The 18,532-nt window shown below is 48.4% G+C and overlaps 1 pseudogene; it reads right to left on the bottom strand.

Annotated features, from left to right (window-relative positions):
• Positions 1–4,449: 4,449 nt before the first annotated feature.
• Positions 4,450–18,532, bottom strand: part of LOC135460136 (serine/threonine-protein kinase PAK 3-like) — a 92,864-nt pseudogene continuing 78,781 nt past the window's right edge.

The raw sequence follows: 18,532 nt of genomic DNA on the forward strand, positions 1-18,532 counted from the left end.
GCCATACAGTAAGATCAAAAAGCTACCATCAGAGCCTTTTATTAAATTTGTAGAAAGTTAACTAGAGCTATTGAAATCAAAGTTGAAAAAGAGAAGGCAAGGGAAGAGGTTTTAGAGGAAATGACAATTACAAATGCAAATGAACATTGTCAAGCGGCAATTTTAAGCTTACCTGTAGAAACCTCCCTATCCTAGGTTCACTTTATGATGCTTTTATCCCCAATCGTCTTGTTCTGTTTATGCTGAATAATAAGTTTTTCACCTTTAAAACTTGTTCCAGAGAGTGAAGAGGGGAGAGAAAAAATGTGCAGTTTGTTATCAGACACTGCAATCACTCCTCCACATTACTGCTCCTAGACTGTGTTGTCTGTAGATAGCCAGTGAGACAGAGCTCTCCTTTGCTTTTAGTTAGTTTAGCTAGCTGAGGCAAAGAAGTTCCCTGGACTGAACTTTTTTTTTCCTTTCCCCCTTTCTTTAGACCTGTTCAAACCTGCTCTGGACTGAACACCAGAAGAGCACTGGCAGCTGGCACCTGTGGCCCACTGGGCCAGGCCTGGGCCATGGCATTTCCAGCTCCAGAAACAACGATAAGAGACTGAGGGAGCTGGGTTGCAACCTAGGGAGGGGACTTTCTGAGTTTGTAATTTCTTTTGGAGCAGCAAGGAGTTTTATTGATTAATATTGTTTAGGTTTTATTGTTTAATAAACAGGGTTTTTCCACTTTTCTCCAAAGAGGTATTTTCTCCTGGACCAGCTGGGGAGAGAAGTCAAATGAATCTGCTTTCCTAGAAAAACCCCTTTAGAAGTTCTCTGCCAAATCTGCCCTGAACCAAGACACCCCCCACTACACTAAAAGATATGCTTCTAGTTTGTAACAGGAAAGTGCCTCTGGTGAGTGTTGCTGAAGACACCAGACCAAAGCTGCTGTCAAGACCAACAGAGAGTCACAGTTGCCAGCCCAGCGCCCATTCCCTCAGCACAGCAGTACCCTGGGCAGCAGCAAAAACCAGCAATGGTTGAACCCACAAAGCCATGACTGCTTTGTAACAACCTTGGGCACTGGAGTAACCAGTGCCCCCTGAAAAAGCAGTTTGATGAATTCAGAAATAGCAGGGGAGGAGAAATACAAATGCTTTCTGGGCGTGAACAACAACAAAAAAACTGAGTGGGGAGCGCCAGCCTGCCAGGCACGCAGACACAAAAACAGCAGGCCAGGGGAATGAGGGAAGCAAAAACGACCAAGTGCTCGGTAACATCCCTATTCCTCTAAGTGAAGCAGATGCTTCAAGGACCAATTCTGCTGGTCCACCGCTGAAAGTGAAACCAAATAACCTTTGTTATGACTTTGGTAAACCTATGTTAACCACAACTTCTGTTACTGGGCCTTTCAGCTTGCAGCTGACAGAGCCACTCCTGAAAGACACTGACTGGCATTTTGTCTCCCTCAGCCCACAACAGCAGGGCACTTGGCACTGAATTCACTGTCAGTGCATCATAATTGGGGACACCAAACACACACCACAAGAGATCAAAATTGCTCCAGGAATGACAACATCAGATCCTGAGCAATTCGCTCTTGGCCTGCACTGTTTCCACCCACCCGTTTCTTCCCAAAGGACAAATCCTTGCACAAGCTATCCCGGTGCCGAGTTTACCTGAAGGCACCGAAAAACAAGGGCCCACAGTTGCCCTGGTCCAAGCTGTTGGGAAGGACAAACCCAAAATCTGGTGTAATGTCAGAGGGAGTGGAGAGTCAAAACGCATTGAGATGCTCGTAGACATGGGTACAGACTGCACAGTGATCCCAGCACAAGACTGGCCAGCACATTGGCCTTTGCAAAACGTGGCTGGTCACATTCAAGGTGTAGAGGGCATGCAATTGGCAAGAAAATCCAAAAGTGTCATCCAAATCGAGTGGCCAATCAGAAAATTGACAAATATACTTCCATTTGTGTTAGATTATCTGGAACCGTTGTTAGGGAGAGATTTAATGGCTCAGTGGAAAGTCACAATTGATATTCTGGACTCTCCACAGGATTTTGGGCAGTGGTCACTGAAAAGCGCCTTGCCCAAAAACTGAATTGGAAATTGGAAGACAGACACAGCAGTTCGGGTATTATATTATATTATGAAAGTAATGAAGCCAACATAGATTCCCTACTTAAATTATTCTACTCCTTTCCAAATAACTACTCAGACAAAACCCTCAGGCACATCCCCGATTCCCTCTCTCCCAGCAGCTCAGAGCTGCATTGCACAGTGCTTGCTGTGTGCCAGACAACACAAAGCAGGCTGGCCTGAATATTCCTGCCAAACACTCTGCATCTCACACCTTTGCTCCGGCTCAGTGCAGAACTGCAGGATTGCAGGCGCTTCCTCCCAGAGCTGCGTGAGGTGCCGGCTCCTGCAGATGTGCCCTGCCAAGCTGTCCCTGCCTCACGCTGGCCTCTCTTCCCCTGGCACAAGAGCCGGGCCTGAAGGAGGCTGCCCTGTGCTCCAGCCTGCCGAGCAGCCCGGCTCCCTGCCCCGGTGCCCAGAGTGCTGCACACACTGCTGGCCTTTGCCAGGAGTTGCAGGGCAGCCAGCAGAAGAGGAGGAATCCTCAGGCAGCCCAGCAGCCCTCGGCTGCCCTGGGCCTTTCTCTGCTCCTGGGCACACTCCAGACGGCCAATGCCTCCAGGCTGGGCTGTGCCCAGCACGGCTGCGCTTCCCCTCGGCAGCAGCCAGCTGCCACCTGGGCTCTGAGAGCGGAGGATTCGCCCGCTGCCAGGAACAGGCACCCAGGGCCCGGCTGCTGCCTCTTGCAGCTCCAAGGGCCTCCTTCCAGCCTGCCTCTGCCGGGGCTCAGCCTGCTCCGGCCTCTGCCGGGGCTCTGCTGGGGCTCCACCCCGGCCAAGGCCGGGCCTGCTCTCACCTCCCAGGCGCTGACAGCTCTGCACCACAGGAGACCTTCCCGAGGACCCTCTCTGATCTTTCTGCTTTCTCACTTGAGCAAGGCTCTCCTCCAGCCAAAGAGATTGCATTTAGGGATACAGATCCAAGTGGCAGGAACTCAAATGCTTTTGAGTCACAACTGAAGGATTGAATCCACACAGGATGTCTTGGCTGCCTCTCCCCTCCTTTGGTTTTGCCAGCAAATGGTATTACCTTTTCTGTCTCAACTAGAAATACCACAGCTGTGCAAAAACCAGCCAGTGGGCCATTGTTAGCGTCTGTCTGAATTTTCCCTCATCTGCCTCACAATCATCCTTGGGAGACTACTGAAGAGAAGACCCCCCCGGTCTAGAACATCTGGCTCTGAGGGAGAAAAGTCACATGCCAAAGGCCCTGAAACCTGAAAGCTCAGTGTTAAGCTATTGTTTTCACAAGTGTGTTTGCTGTATGCTAAGAAGGGGGCACCATGCCCCGTTTGCAACAACAGCAGCTTTGGAAGCTATCCCATCTCTTGGATTGGCTGGACTTCTCCTGAGTTGCAGGTGGTCTCCCACAGAAGACCCTCACCTGTTTTACAACCACCGTGACAGACAGACTGAGATTTAAGAAGCCTCTCCCTCAAGGAGTGAGACGTGAAAATGCCCCTCTGCTCCTTCCATGGACTGGGACTGAAACCCCCAGCCTGGGGCAGGTGTGTGGGGGAGGCAAGCTGACCAAGCTGAGATGTTTGCTTGCAGGTTGTGACCACCGGAGCAAGAAATCAGTGGTTCTTGCCTGCTGCCTAGTTTGGACTCTGTGTACCTCCAACTTTCCATCCTTTCTTTCGGTTGCAAAATTTACTTTCCCTTCCCCCAACAAAAAAGAGTATAATTGGGGTGCAATTCAGCCATGCCTTTGAGATCTCCCCAGCGTAGCAGGCGGACCCTTGACTGGACTGGACCAAAGGACTTCGTCTCTGCGTTGGTAGCTATATCCCCTCCCTGTCTCTCTCCCCTCTCTTTCTCTCTCTCTATCTTTTTCTCTCCCTTAATCCCTCTATCGCATTTTTGCTGTAGTTATTTCAATAAAACTGCCTTTGTTTTGACTATCACTGCAAAACCCCCTTGTACCGTGTTGGTTTTTTGCACTCTGAGATCACTCCTACGAACCATCAGGTCATCCATTCACTAGGATGGATCCTGACAGCTGTATTCCAAAGGCAGTGTGGTCTGGAGAGGATGAATGAAGAAGAACCTTCTCCGCTTATGAGCCACACCAAAGAAGCCGTAAGTGTGACTTAGCACCAGTAAAAACAAGTGGTCATTCAGAAGAAAATGCTGAGCTGTCTGAAGGGGTCCGAAGGAGGGGAATCTTCCAAATGAGTTGATGTTTCAGAAACTTTATTTAATAATAATCCTACTCTATAAACCTATACTATAAACTTACTCTATAAACCAAAACTACTCAACAATCCTACTTTAGAGTCCTACTCTACAATCCTACTCTAAGTTGGTAATGGAGATAACATCTTGATTATTATATTCTTCTTCTCCACTCCTCCTTCTTCTTCATCTTAATTGAGTTGATGAGTGGTGCCAAACTGGATGCTGGCTTGGCTGAACGTACAAATGGATGCTGTCCACAGGAAAAAAAACAACAAAGAACATTGAACCATGACTTTCCAAGCTCAGTGCTTCGGAGACTCAATCGGGATTCCTCTGGGTCCTAAAAGACCCAGAATGCGCAGCAGTGGGACCATCTGCTCCCCCAGTCATGATGTGCATGAGCTTGCCATCACAGGCAAAGGTGGCCCAGAATTCCACTAATCTGTTTATTGTGATGTCTTCATCTTGCTGGGATTTTTGCCCTGCCAGTGCTCTAGAAATGGTGCTTTCTGTCCCTGGGGTTTCCTCCTTTCAGGAAGCTCCAGTGACTCACATAGGTCCCTGCCTATGCAAGACAGGTACTGTGCTGATTCCCACAGGGAGACAGAGCAGTGTCTGCCTTTCCATGCCCTGCCCCTCGTGTGCTGGATGGCACCTTCCTTCCCAGCAGAGCCAGCCCAGTGGCACTGGACCCTGCAGTTCCCTCTCTGCCACACAACCTGGCAGTAGCCCTGGCACAGTTCCCGTCTGCTTGAGCGTGCCAGGCAGCAGATGGGGCTGGGACAAGTCCCTCCCAGCTGTCCTTGTTTGCATGGCAGAAACCTCTAAGGGTGGGCTGGGGGGCACAAACCAAAGCCCCTCAGAGGCTCACAGTGAGCCCCCCACAGCCCCTGCTGCCCACAGCCAAATCTCTAACTGCTCTGCTTGGGACTGGCTTTCTTGGGTTCCTGCACCACCATTTCATGTCTCTGTACCCTGCATTGCTCTACTTCAATTCTTTTGCGGTTAGACAAAAATGAACACGACACCAAATTACAAAAGAGGGCAACAGAAACAGTCATAAAACAGAGCACCTCTCCTCTCAGGAAATGCAGAGAGAGGTGGAGTTATTCAGATTTGTGAAGAACAGGCCCCAGGGAGTCTTTGCTGCCACTTTCCAAGACTTCAGAGTGGCTTTGAAGAAAGTGGGGACACCTTTTTTAACGGTTCCAGTTACAATAGAATATGATGAATATTTTTAATCAAAATGGGGATCAAGTCTGAGTAGGTCTAAGGAAGAACTTGTTTACTCAGTGCATAGTGCAATACTGGCACAGGCTGTCCCAAGAGCTTGTAAGTGCACCATTCCAGGTCAGGTGGCAAAGGGCTCTGAGCAACCTGATTGCTTTAAAGATGTCCCTGCTCATTTCAGGATTTTGGACCGGAGGACCTTCACAGGGCCCTGCCAGCCCAGCCCAGTCTAGGATTCCTCACCATTTTCAATTGAAGAGCAGCAAGAGTGGAGGTGAGGAGGAAGGGGGCTCATGTGATGCCTTGGACTTCAGTGGAGGAGGAGCCCAACCCCTCAGACCCTGTTTCACCTGCAGCCCCTTCACATTTTACCTTCAGGAGCTCCTTGGCAGACCAGCGCTTCTGCTCATCTGTCTGCAGGCAGCAGCTCAGGAAGTCACACAGGCAAGACGAGAATCTGTTGGGCTGCCGCAGCTGTGGTCTCTCTCCCCTGGCTGTCAGTTGAGCCTACAGAAAAAGGAAACACTGGGCTGCACCTGCTGCTTTCACATCTCTAGGTGCTCTCCCAGATCCCATTGTTTAAGCTCCATTCTTCAGTGGCAGTTCCTGCCCTGGCAGAGACCCAGAGATGACTTTACCAACAAAAAACCCAGACCCCGATGCAGCCACAGCTTTTTCACCATCCTGCAGATCTTTCCTTGGCAGCTGATTTCATTGACTGACCTAGTTAGTTGGAACTACATCAACAAAAGCATGTTTGCTTCCCTGAGGATTCACACCAGCTTGACAGGCTCTTTGGAAGAGGGACTTTGCTATACTAACTTTACTATTTGCAAGGAATAGTACATGAAAGGCATCTCTGCAGTGCTTGTTGGTCCCTGAAACACAACTGCCATAAAACAAATCTCATTGAGCTTCTTTTCCTCTTCTAGAAAACACTGCTAAGTGGAAGGAAAAAAAGGAAATCTACCAGTTATACCTCAGGAAAAGAAAACAAACATTTGGAATCTCATATTCAACACAGACACATTAAGATGCATGCGCAAATATATTGAGATGAAAATGCCTGCTTGGGTGCACAGGGAGCCACCTGTAGCTCTGTCTCTCAGCTGCACATTTTGGCTTCTTTATGTGGCAAAAGGAAACATTTTCATGGTCAAATCAGAAAAAGAACTGTCATCCCTATGGTCACTCTCTGCTCATTTGGATGCTCAAGTCAATGCATTAAAGGTGTGCCCATTAGCAGAAAGTGTCGGGTAAGAAATGGGAGGTTTGGCAGGATCTCCATGACCCCAGGCTGTGGCTTGGTCTCCATAAAAATGCCCATCACAATGCTAACAGCTCTGTGCTGGTGGCACTGAAATAGATGGTGACCAAAGAGACTTTGTTATTATCCTCTTCAACCCAAAGGAAAATTTCCAAGCCTAAAACAACAAACACATTCTGCTTGAGTAGAAATAATTAGTCACAACTTTCTTTCCTTTTCCCACACCACTAGAGGTCGCAAAGGGGGTTTTATCCTGTCCCTCTGTAGCTGTGCTCAGCCACTGGCCATGGTGGGGAGCTGGAGTCCTCACTGTCATTAGAACTGTGCAGGCCAGGGATGGCCCTGCCCCTGTGGTAAAGAAACACAGCACCAGCGTCAACTGCCCACGTTGGATCCCAGCCCAGGCACCTGCCTGCAAGCTCATCAACTTGCTAAAGTACCAAGAAACAGCCAAGGGTTTGGTGTACAATTCTAACTGCAGTTGGAGAAAAACACATCCTAAACTTATCCAGGCATCCCACACACATGACTGAACAATGTACAGATGACTTGAAAATCTGAAAGCTTCAGACCCACAGGATTTGGAAAAGGTGCTACAATATGGAGGAAATTTGATGTGCTGTGGTTCAAAAAGGGAAAAGAAAGCAGAATAGCTTGGACATTGCTTTGCTGGTTGTTTCTTTTTCACTTTTTCTTTTTCTGTAAACCTGAAACTGGGAAGACTCAACCTCCATTTTGAAAGATATTTGTCACACATCCAACTGTTTCACTTAAAAATTCTTGTCCTTCAGAGCCAGAGCTCCAACAGGGTTCAAAAAGCAAATGAGAAATGTCAGGCATGGCTGGAGGCCAAAATGGCAACTTTCTGAACTGGTTAGGTTTCTGAACTGCCACTTCCCTTCTGATGCAACCAAATCTCTAGTGGGTGCTGATGTGCTGCAGGGACATTTTTAGAAGGGGACCTTGGTGGAAGTGGGGCCAGCAGATGGCAATGGGATTTTGTCCAATGGCACATGCAGGACATGGGACAGGTGAGAAAGACACTGGGATCAGTGAGTATTTGCTCCTTACCAAAACAGGAGTTGCATTCCTGAAAGGAACTTCTCGTTCCACCATTTCCATGCCCACGATTCCCAAAGACCATATGTCCACTTTGGGACCATATGCTTGGCCTGTCACCACTTCAGGCGCCAGCCACCCAGAAGTGCCAGCCACGGAGCTCTGTCTGCTCTGCTCAGGGGTGAGCTGAGCAAAGAGACCGAAGTCGGCTGTGGGGAAAACAACAAACCATGAAAGCCAGCTCCAATTAGGAAACCAAGCAAAAGAATTTCCCATTCTCATTCTAAGAATGTGCACTTGAATCTCCCAGAGAACTTTCCACACTCAGTTTCCTTGGGGCTTTAGCCAAGGTAGTATGAAATTGGCCACATCCAAAAAAAACCCAGGTTTTTTAATGCTCCCTCCAGCAGTGGACTTTATTCCCCTGAAGCTTTAGATTATAGCTCCCTCCCTCTGGAAGGGACACACACAGACCAAGAGCAGTCTAGACTGCTTGTGGTTCCTTCTCATACCTCTGTGCACATTGCAACTGTGCCCTCAGCTCACAGCGGGTGTCCCTGCACTGCCACCAGCACCATTTCTGGGGAGCTGGCTGTCACTCAAAGCAGCCCTACACCCACATCCCTGGAACACTGCAGCAGACCAAGAATATACTGACCCAGCTTGACAGAACCATTGGTTCTGAGAAGGATGTTGCAGCTCTTCACATCGCGGTAGATCACATCATTTGAGTGGAGAAAATCCAGTCCTCGCAGGCACTGAGAGAGAAAAGAGAAAGAAGAGGGGAAAACATAAGTGATGGGATTTCATCACACAAGAAAGGCAACAAAGAATCTAAAAGATTCCCTCTCCAGGGGAATGGGCAGTAATGGCAGAACACAGTGCCACTGAGAGGAAGAGCTTGCTGCTCCAGCACTTGCAGAGCAGGACCTTTCTGAGGAAAGGCACGTCAGCTTTTGAAAGAGCAACAGCACCTGCTGTTGTAGACTGTCCCCTGCAAACCAGTCAGGATGACTGCTGCTGCAGTGGATTTGCTATCTCCATGCAGAAGACAAATGAGGGTTTTGCCAAGAAAGAAAAAGTCCCTCGTTTGGTGTGAAGCAGATCACTTTTGGGTGGGAGGCTGCATGACAAAGGTTTTATTGCTGGCCTCAGCACAGACTTGGAAGTATCACATCAGTCACCTTCCTGAAGTAAAGAGCATTTTGGCTGCACTCCTATCTTTTTAGATGAGGACTGTGAGAAAGGACTTTTTTCTTTGCTGCTTATTTCAAATCCTGCCACCAGCACCTTTGCTTTCACAGGCAACGAATGCAGTGAAAACAGGCTCCAGGTAGAGAGGCAAAATGGAGAACAGCAAATACAAGAACAAGAGGCAGAGTGAGAGTACAACAGCAGGAGATAAGAGTACTGGACTTGAGTACAGGGAGTGCAGGGGCACTGGCAGGCCTTTCACTTGAAGTGCTTTCACTTGCCCATAGCATACCAGCCACACAGAAACAAAGCTTGGCACATGAAACTTCTCCTGTTCTGAGCCCCTGTTTCCCAGACAATCCTGCCCAAGCCCTCAGAAACACAGATGGGATTGCTGACCTCCCGACTGATGGTTGCCATCTGGTCTTCAGACAGGCAAGTCTTGCTGATGATATCACTCAGAGTGCCTCCATCCATGAACTCCATTACTAGCCAGAGTTCATCACCCACAAGGAAGCTGGAAGAAGAAAACAAGGGTGTGGAGATGAACATGCATGGCTAGGGTGTGCTCTTGATTGATTCTCGTTTCCAGGTTCCTTTGTGACTAGGACAGAATCAAAGGAATAGACATTCTCTCTCAGCTGTGCATTGTTTGCAACCTGTGCAGTCTGGAGGAGAAAGGCACAGCTGTGAAAACGAGATGTCTTAAATGGCCAGCAAGTGAAAAGTGCAGTTTAGTAACAGTCCAGATAAAAATATGTCAGGCATAGTGTTTCTGGAAATAAGCACCTAGTCTTCCTGGCATGCAGAGCAATGGAAAAACAGGGGACACACTCCAAGGGAAATTTAAATTAGTCTATCTGGATGTAAAAAGACACTTGAATAAAATCAAGCCCCAAAACAAAGTGGTGGTTGTGAACCTACAGGCTATTGATTTAGTAAGATATGACTGATACAGGTTTCTGAAAAATTTTCAAACTATGTGTTTCAGGGAAGACTCATGCAGACAAGATGCACTCTCTTCCCATCTATTAGAGGTGCGCAGAGCAATAATTGGCCAATAATTACAGGTCTATTTTCTGCCACTGACCAAAGTGGGATTTTACCTTGCATGTTTGCTATATGTAAAGAAACATTCACAAAAACTCACCTGTCTAAATAGTTGACCAGGTTGGGATTCCTATTAATTTTCATGACCATGAGTTCATTGACTTTTAATTTCTTCTTCCTCAGTCCTTTTAGATTTATTTTCTTTATGGCCACCTAAAATGACATTGAAAATCAGTAACTTCAGAAGTTGGTGGCACGAGACCACAACGCACATGGAGCGAGTGATTTTACAATGACACAGCTGAGCTCTGCCAAACTGCCTTGTGATTAGGCACTGCAGTAATTAGGAACTGACATTCCAACAGCCCATTTCTCTTCTCCCTTGGGGAACAGTTCCAGGACACGTGCAGCCACTGACATTTTGCCTTGTCCACTTGGTAACAGTTGTGTCTCAGCTATCACCCCCAAACCTCTGACCACAATCTCTGCTGCTTTGTTTGGGATTCAGAAGAAGTAATCCATGCCTTAATATTCTGTGGACATACCTTGGGCTATGGGCAGGGCTTCGGGCTTTTAGGGCACTTGCAGATCTCTCCCTGTGTGCAGTTGCCAAGTGCAGCACTGCAGGTGGCTAAAGAACTACCAGTAACTTTCAGATGGATTTGCTGGCAGCCAGAATCGAGAATTCAGGACTCTGAAGCTACTGAAGTAGCTACTTTGACTACTGAAGCTGTAGCCCCAAAGAGCAGGGAGGTGCTCTAAGGCACCACCTTTGTTTTAGCCATGGAGAGCGAGTGAGCGCGTCCTTCTCTGAAAGGAAGCGCTGCCCTGCGTGCCTTCCTTCTGCCAGCTGAGGAGGACAAAGTGCCACATGTATTTTGCAGCCTGGCACCAGTCTGTGCTTCTTGTGCCTTTTCAGCACGGCTCTAGCCAAAGCTCCAGCCACAGCTCACACCAGAGGGGAAAGCCCCTCAATAGCAGCAGAGTCTGCGGGGCCTGTTGACATTTACCTCTCGTCCTGTGGCATTGTCAACTGCTCTGCACACATCCCCAAAAGTCCTAGAAACAAAAAAAACAGCAAGGAAAGTAGAAGCCATTTAGATCTTGCAGGGAAAGCCAGCCCACTCAGGAGGTCTCTGCTGTGAGTGCCAAAAACCTGCAGGATGCAGGAGGGCTCTGCCAGAAGGCAGATGATGCATTTTCCTCTCAACTGCATGGGCACTGGGCCTGTTCCTGAACTGCTTGGGTTTACTGCCTCAGCTCAAAAATAGAGCTGCTTCTTCCACCTCAGCTTTCACTTTCTAAACTGTTCAGTTTTTATCCTGACCACAGAGTATTTCCTTCAGCAAAATCTTGGAAAAAATGTTCCTGAGAACTGTTATCTGACAGATATGAGGGAGGAGGTTTCTCTTTCAGGCAAGCAAGATTCTTCCCTCTTTATTAGTGTGGCAGTATGATTTAGAGATATTAAAAAAATGCTAAGGAAATTAACACAGAAGTGTCTCACACTTGAGAGATGAGATTTTCCAGGTCCCGTTCCTTGCTGCAGGCAAGACTTTGGCAGCATGGAAGTGTCTCTGACAGTGCCTTCTGAGCAGCAAATGCACAAATTCTGAGCAGCACTGAGAGATGGGACAGTCTATCTCCAGTGTGGGAACATGGGGATAGATGTCTGTTTGCCTGACTTCATGGTGGATAGACATTCTACCACAAAAACACCTGGCCCATGGTTATGTAGAAGTAACTGCGGTTAGACTCACCCACTGCCAATATATTCCAGTTTGGTGTATTTCATCCAGGGATTTTCCTTGTTTACTATTTTCCCTGAGGGAAACAAAATGAAGATGCTGACATTAAAGCAGAGACCTCAGCTTCCAGGAGATACAAAAGGCAGCCCCAGTGCTTGGAGCTCTGAGCCCTTTGTGCTCAGCTGGGTAACAACAACAACAACCAGGCAGACAGCTCTGCAGCACAGATGGCCAGAACAGAGACTGATTTTCTACAGCAGTTCCTGTGGGGACTCATAAATGTCCCCATGACACCAGACTCAGGAGAAACATTTGGTACGGCTATGCTGGCACCTGCACACAATGCACTGTCCCTCAGACAAGAAATAAGCAGACGTACTCAGTAGCTCCAGAGAGTCACCCTCGACCTCCTGTTGCTGAGCAGCAGCTGGGTCAGTGCGGGAGGTGAACAAACTGCCCTGGCTCCACTTCTCAGGTTGGGGAGAAAAGGCTCCTTTAGACAATGCTGCTGCTGCTGCAGCAGGTTTGGTGAAAGAGCTTGTGTAGATCTGGGACAAGAAATGAGTTGATGTCAAAAAGGTGGCTGGCAGAAATTACCCTGAGATCCCTTTTTGAAATGCAAGCCCTTAGAAAGGTGCTGTCAGCACCATGCAGGGCTCTTAAATGGCTTTTTTCTGATGTCCACTTCTCAAACGGGATGGATCAAAACCAAAGGCTAGTTTTACTCGAGTTCATGGCCAGATTCATGTTCCATTTTCATGGTCTTTCCAAAGGATGACTGCCACAATCACCATTCTACTTCCTCTCAAGGATTCCTTTCTCCTTCCAAGGGCTGCAGACACACTTGCAGCTTTGTTCAAATGTTCTACCTCCTCCCACTGTGTCCTCTTTTCCTGCACCATCTTCAGGTCATGCTCAACCTGTAGCACTTCTGGTGGGGATGGTACCTGTGCCTCACTCCTAACTTGGGGCCCTTCAGTGCCAGAGATTTGCTGGAAGTCTTCACAGGCTGCCCGGTGAGATGCCAACACTCGCTCCTCAAATGAAACAGAACAAAGCAGTCAGAGACTACAGCTTTTTCCTGTCAGCCAGGAGTCATCGACTGTGAGGAAAGGGAAAGAACAGATTGACAATGGATACAGACAGTTGTTTCAATCCTCCATCTGTGTCACCATGTTCCCCTGTAAAAACACCTCAAGAAACCAAGACAGCAGGAACAGGCCAGCAGGAATCAATTTGGATGACTGCTGGCCAAAAGGCCAAAGGACAAGTCCCTCTATCCAGGGCAGCAGAAGAGATTGAGCACACCAGGAAAATGCACTCAGAGGAATGGCCCCACTCCATGCTACTCTGAGTGGAAAGGCAAGAAGGGCAGAAACCACCAGTTTGGTGACTGCAGTGACTGCATCCCTCTTTCACTCACTTGCTTTTGTAGAGACTGAGGGAGGGGATTAAGTTTCTCTCTGATGATTTTTATTTCATCCTCCAGCTTCTTCTCCCTTGCCTTCATCCGAGTTTGAGCTGTCTGAAGCTCTGTGTTCAGCTGTGCCTTCATCTTCTCTAAAAAAAAGGAGAGAGGATGTTTCATGGGTGGAGTGTCCACCACTCTTTCACTCACCTGGTTTTGTTGATCGCCCCTCTGCTGATGGAGATTCTCCTCTTGAATTCTTCCCATGTCTTCTTTGCTCTTTTTCTTCACGTCCATGATGTCACTCTGAGCTTCGGGCAGCTCTGCTTGTGGCTCTTCCTTGATCTTCTGTACACACAAATGCAGAGCAAGTGAGTGGGAGCTGCCATCAGCCTCAGTTTTTTCCTCTTGCAGCCTCAAAATCACATTTATTCAGCCACTTCTTACTGCTTCCCTACCCACATCTGCTTCCATTGCAAACCTCCTGTCCCAGGGCTAATCTCTGCAGATTCTAAGGCTCTGTGCTTCCAGTGCCTGTGGGATTCCTGGCCTCCTCAGTCCCAAGAGCTCTGGTTTATGCCCCTCTCCCTGCCCTTCCCTCTGTCACCTGGCCAGTCAGGCTTACCTGGCCATTCTCCTGTGGCTCTTCCACCTGCTGCCCGAGCTGCTCTTCCTGCTCTCGGGCTGGGAACAGCTCTCCCTGAGTCTGGCATGGCATCTCTGTTGAAGCAGTCTGCTCCTGCTCTCTCTCTAGAAGCACCTGCACAGAAAGCAAGAGAAGATGGGTTTCAGCTTCCCATATGACCTTTGTGGGCCAAGACTCAAAGACTGCTGGGCTCACACGTTCCCAAAGCACTGTGCTGCTGCTCTGCTGGGTCATTCTCTGTTTGAGGGGAGGCACAGATTCCAAAGTGACCCTGGCCCTACAATCAGGGGCCATCTGGGACTGAAGCTCCAACAGCTTCTCAGGCAGCTGCCAGGGAAGGTGTGGCATTTCTCAAGGATCTGGTGAGGGCCTCCCTCTGCTTCTGCCATGTCCTGTTTGTCTTTCAGTAGTGACTGACACCCCGCCCTGTCCCACAGCTCCATCCTGGCTCTGCAGGTGGCTTCCTGGGTGAGCTCAGCCTTTGTCAGAGACACTTCTGGAGTTCATGTTCTCTTCACCACCTAAAACATGGAATACTTCACCACTCTAGGACAGGCAGAAAATTAAAGAATTAACCGGGGGCTTCAGGGAAGAAGAGGCTGGAGGAGAAAAACAGCTCTAAGGGGAAAAAAACACAATATCTGAAGGGGGAAGCATGTCTACCTGCTCTGAATTGGTCGAGGGAACATGTCTCTAATCCTATCCTGAGAAGGATGCTTTAGGTGACCTTTGCACCTCCAACTGCCTTGGACCAGAGTCAGGAATATTCAATTATGCAAATGTTACATAGTGTAGATAGATAGACAGACAGACAGACTGATGGATATCACCACTATCATCTCTCTTTACTGTCCTCTCTGTTGCTACACACATCAACACTCGGTCGCAGAGCCCCACTCAGCAGCAATCCTGAGATTGCTCTCCTGTTGCTTCAATAAAGCACACTCTTGGGGAATCTGGAGCATGTAGGTCCTTATGGAAAGGGATCAGGCTCAGAGCATTGCATGGGAACTGCACTCTTTGTACATCTGTGCTTGAGCAAGTTCTTCTCCTGGACTCAACCACACTGATGGTGCTAAAGTGGCTAGAATCAGAAATGCAGCCCAGCCCCTCCTATCTAATCAGATCTTTGAGCACCAGCTAGAATGCAAGGGCATTGATTTCCTCCTCAGATTCCAAACACAACAAAAACGGTTATCTTGGCTGCAAAAAGACAGAGGTAGTGTTAGCCTGAATGTGAATTTCAAGGTGTAATTAACTAGCCTGGCAGAAGAAAAGTTCCTTCTGCACCAAGATGCACACACCAAACTATGAGTTCTAATGCAAATATATATTGCATTTTCAGGAACTACCAATGTGCAAAATAAAATTCAACCAGAATTTCTCATGGTGCTGGAAAGGGGGAGGAAAGATGTAGGAAAATCAGCACAATCATCACCATGAACATTATCAAAAGCCAAGAGACAGCTGGGGAAAAAGACTTTGTAGAACTAAAGAAGAACTCAAGAAAACCAAAGAGCAGTCTCACAACCTAAACACAGCTTTCCAACAAGGGAAAACAAACAAAGCCCTGTGACCTCCAGCACTACCACGTATGCCCTCAGCCATAGCACTGCAAAAGCCCAGAGACAGAGCTTCCCTGAGCCAAGCAGCCAGATGCTCTCCCAGAGGCACCAGCCCTTTGGACCCTCAACATCACAGGTCAAAGGCCAAGTTCTGCTGTCACTGCCTGCAGGAAATCCCTAGCTCCTGGCAGCACTCCAGCACTCAGCATCCTCAGCCAGCAACAGGAAGCACTGGCTGCTCTGAAACTTGCACCTCTGCCTTGCACTAAAGACAGCATTACATACAACTGGCGCTTACGGGCTCGGAATATTCCGACTCTGGTGTGGGCAATGATGGAGTCTGTTGTTCATCCACCTCGATATGCTCCTCTTGGGCTTCTTCTCCAGGAGCAGTGAGAGCCAGGGGAGAGACAGCTGTTGGTTCTGTCAGCTGTGGCAAGAGAGAAACATGAGGCACAGGCCATGACCTATCATTTAGAAACTAATTTCTTTTCAGATCTTCCACTACATCTTCTAAGGAGAAGTCAGAACATTTCGTAGCGACGTAGCCATTTTAAGTCTCACAGACTAAAAATAAATTGGCTACCTAAAAAGAACTGTTGATGTATATAAGGTTGATATTGCTCCCTGGCTGCTATCAGCAAGCAAGGTTGTCTCTGTAAAATGGAGCTTTTAGGTCTTGAAAGCTCTGAAATGGAGAAGTAGGAAAGTGACAATGGCTTCCTACTGCTGCTGCAGACGTTGAAAACTAAAATTAGATCAGAATCACATCTAGAGCTGAAAAAGTTCAAAAAACGTAGTGCAGAAGCATCTTTCCTTGCTGGAATAGAAGAAAATTACCTTGGCAAACCACTCCTAGAAAACCAACAAGCCACCAAGCCAGCGAGCCAGCCAGCTACAAGACCGAAGTGTCACCCACTCCAGTGCCTACTGCACTTGGATTCATTGAGGGGAAATTTAGTGGGCAAACAACCTTTGTGCTCAGCACTGTCATGTAGGGATTGGTGGAAGTCTGCCTGAAGGTCCCTCACAAGCTCCAGTTGTCCAGGCTAAAGCTCCCTCAGCATCTCCTCAATGGCCTTGTGCTCCATTCCCTTGCCCAGCTCCTGTGTCCTTCTGTGCACACACTGCAGCCCCACCATGACTTTCTGCTTCCCAGGAGCCCACAAGTGCACACAGCACTCCAGCTGTGGCCGCAGCACTGCCCAGCACAGGGCCACGCTCACTGCCCTGCTCCTGCTGCCCCACTGCTGCTGACACAGGCCACCATGCCCTTGGCCTTCTTCGACACCTGGTCCCAGGCTGGCTCTTGTTCAGCTGATCTTCAACTGCATCCCTGGGGTCTTTGGCCCACATAGCTCTCCTGCTACAGATTTGACCATTTGACTTCAAATACAGTATCTGACATTTCTAGATGTTCTTGTTCTGAGCAACACATGACAGCAGTCAAGGACTTGCCGCTTCAACCCCACTCCGGGCTTCAAGGCACTTGCCTAAGACACAGACTTCATCACTAAATGCCTCAACAAAAACTTCCCCCTTCTGCTTTCGTGCGTCACAAGGATTAGCTTCATAACTACTCAGTGTTTTCTTTGTTTAAACGGGATAAGAATGGCCCCCTAAAGCTTCATGGACCATCTCAAAAGACCAAAGACAACTGGGCAGTAAGATTTTATAGAACTCAACAAGAACTCAAGAAACCGGCAGACTAGTTTAACAGCCAAACACACCATTTCAAAAAGGGAAAATAAAGAAACAAAACCCTGTGACATGCAGAACTACCATGTGTGTCCTCGGCCACAGCACTGCAGAGGCCCAGAGACAGAGCTTCTCTGAGCCAAGCAGCCTGATGCTCTCCCAGGGGCAGCAGCCCTTTGGGGCCTCAACATCACAGGTCAAAGACCAAGTTCTGCTGTCTCTGCCTGCAGGACATCCCTAGCTCCTGGCAGGACTCCAGCACTCAGGATCCTCAGAAAGCAACATGAAGTGTTGGCGGCTCTGAAACTTGCACCTCTGCCTTGTACTAAAGACAGTACAACCCACAGCTGGCACTTACGGGCTCGGAATATGCAGGCTCTGCTGTGGTCAGTGATGGAGTCTGGCGTTCATCCATCTTAATTTGCTCCTCTTGGGCTTCTTCTTCTACAGGAGCAGCAGGAGCCAGGAGAGAGACGGCCACTGGTTCTGTCATCTGTGGCAAGAAAGAGGCATGAGGGACAGGCCTTCACGTAGCATTTAGAAACTCATTTCTGATCAGATCTACCGCAACATCCTTCAGGGTGAAATCAGAACAGTTTGTAGCAACACAGAGATTCTAAACCCCAGCCACCAAATTAGAATGGGCCAATTCAACAGAACTCTATATGGATAGAAGGTTGATATTCCTCCCTGACTGCCATCTGCAAGCAATGATCTCTCTGTAAAATGCAACTTTTAGTTCCAGAAAGCTATTAAATGGACAAGTAAGAAAGAGAAAGCAACTACGTTGCTACTGCAGGTGAATACCTGGAAAAATCTAACTGGATCACAATCTCATCCTGGGCTGCAAAAGGGTAGGAAATGTTGCGCAGAATCATCATTGCTTGATGGTAAAGGAGAAAATGAAAAAAGGCAAACGTCTCCTAGAAGACCAACAAGCCAACAAGGCACGAGATGGAAGTGTCACCCACTCCAGTGTATAAACCCGTTGGTTGCAGTGAGAGAAGGTTTAGTAGGGAAACAGCCCTTGTGCTGAGCACTGTTATGTAGCGATCGATGGAAGTCTGCCTGAAGGTCCATCAGGACCCTCCCGTTGTCCAGACTAAAGTTCCCTCAGCACCTCCTCACTGGGCTTGTGCTTCATTCCCTTGCCCAGCTCCTGTGTCCTTCTGTGAAAACACAATGCAGCCCCTCCATGACTTTCTGCTTCCCAGGACCCACAAGTGCACACAGCACTCCAGCTGTGGCCACAGCGCTGCCCAGCACAGGGCCACGCTCACTGCCCTACTCCTGCTGCCCCTCTGCTGCTGACACAGGCCTCCAAGTCATTGGCCTTCTTGGACACCTGGTCCTGGGCTGGCTCTTTTTC

Source organism: Zonotrichia leucophrys, chromosome Z, assembly GCF_028769735.1.
Source record: "Zonotrichia leucophrys gambelii isolate GWCS_2022_RI chromosome Z, RI_Zleu_2.0, whole genome shotgun sequence".
NCBI classification, from domain to species: Eukaryota; Metazoa; Chordata; class Aves; order Passeriformes; family Passerellidae; genus Zonotrichia; species Zonotrichia leucophrys.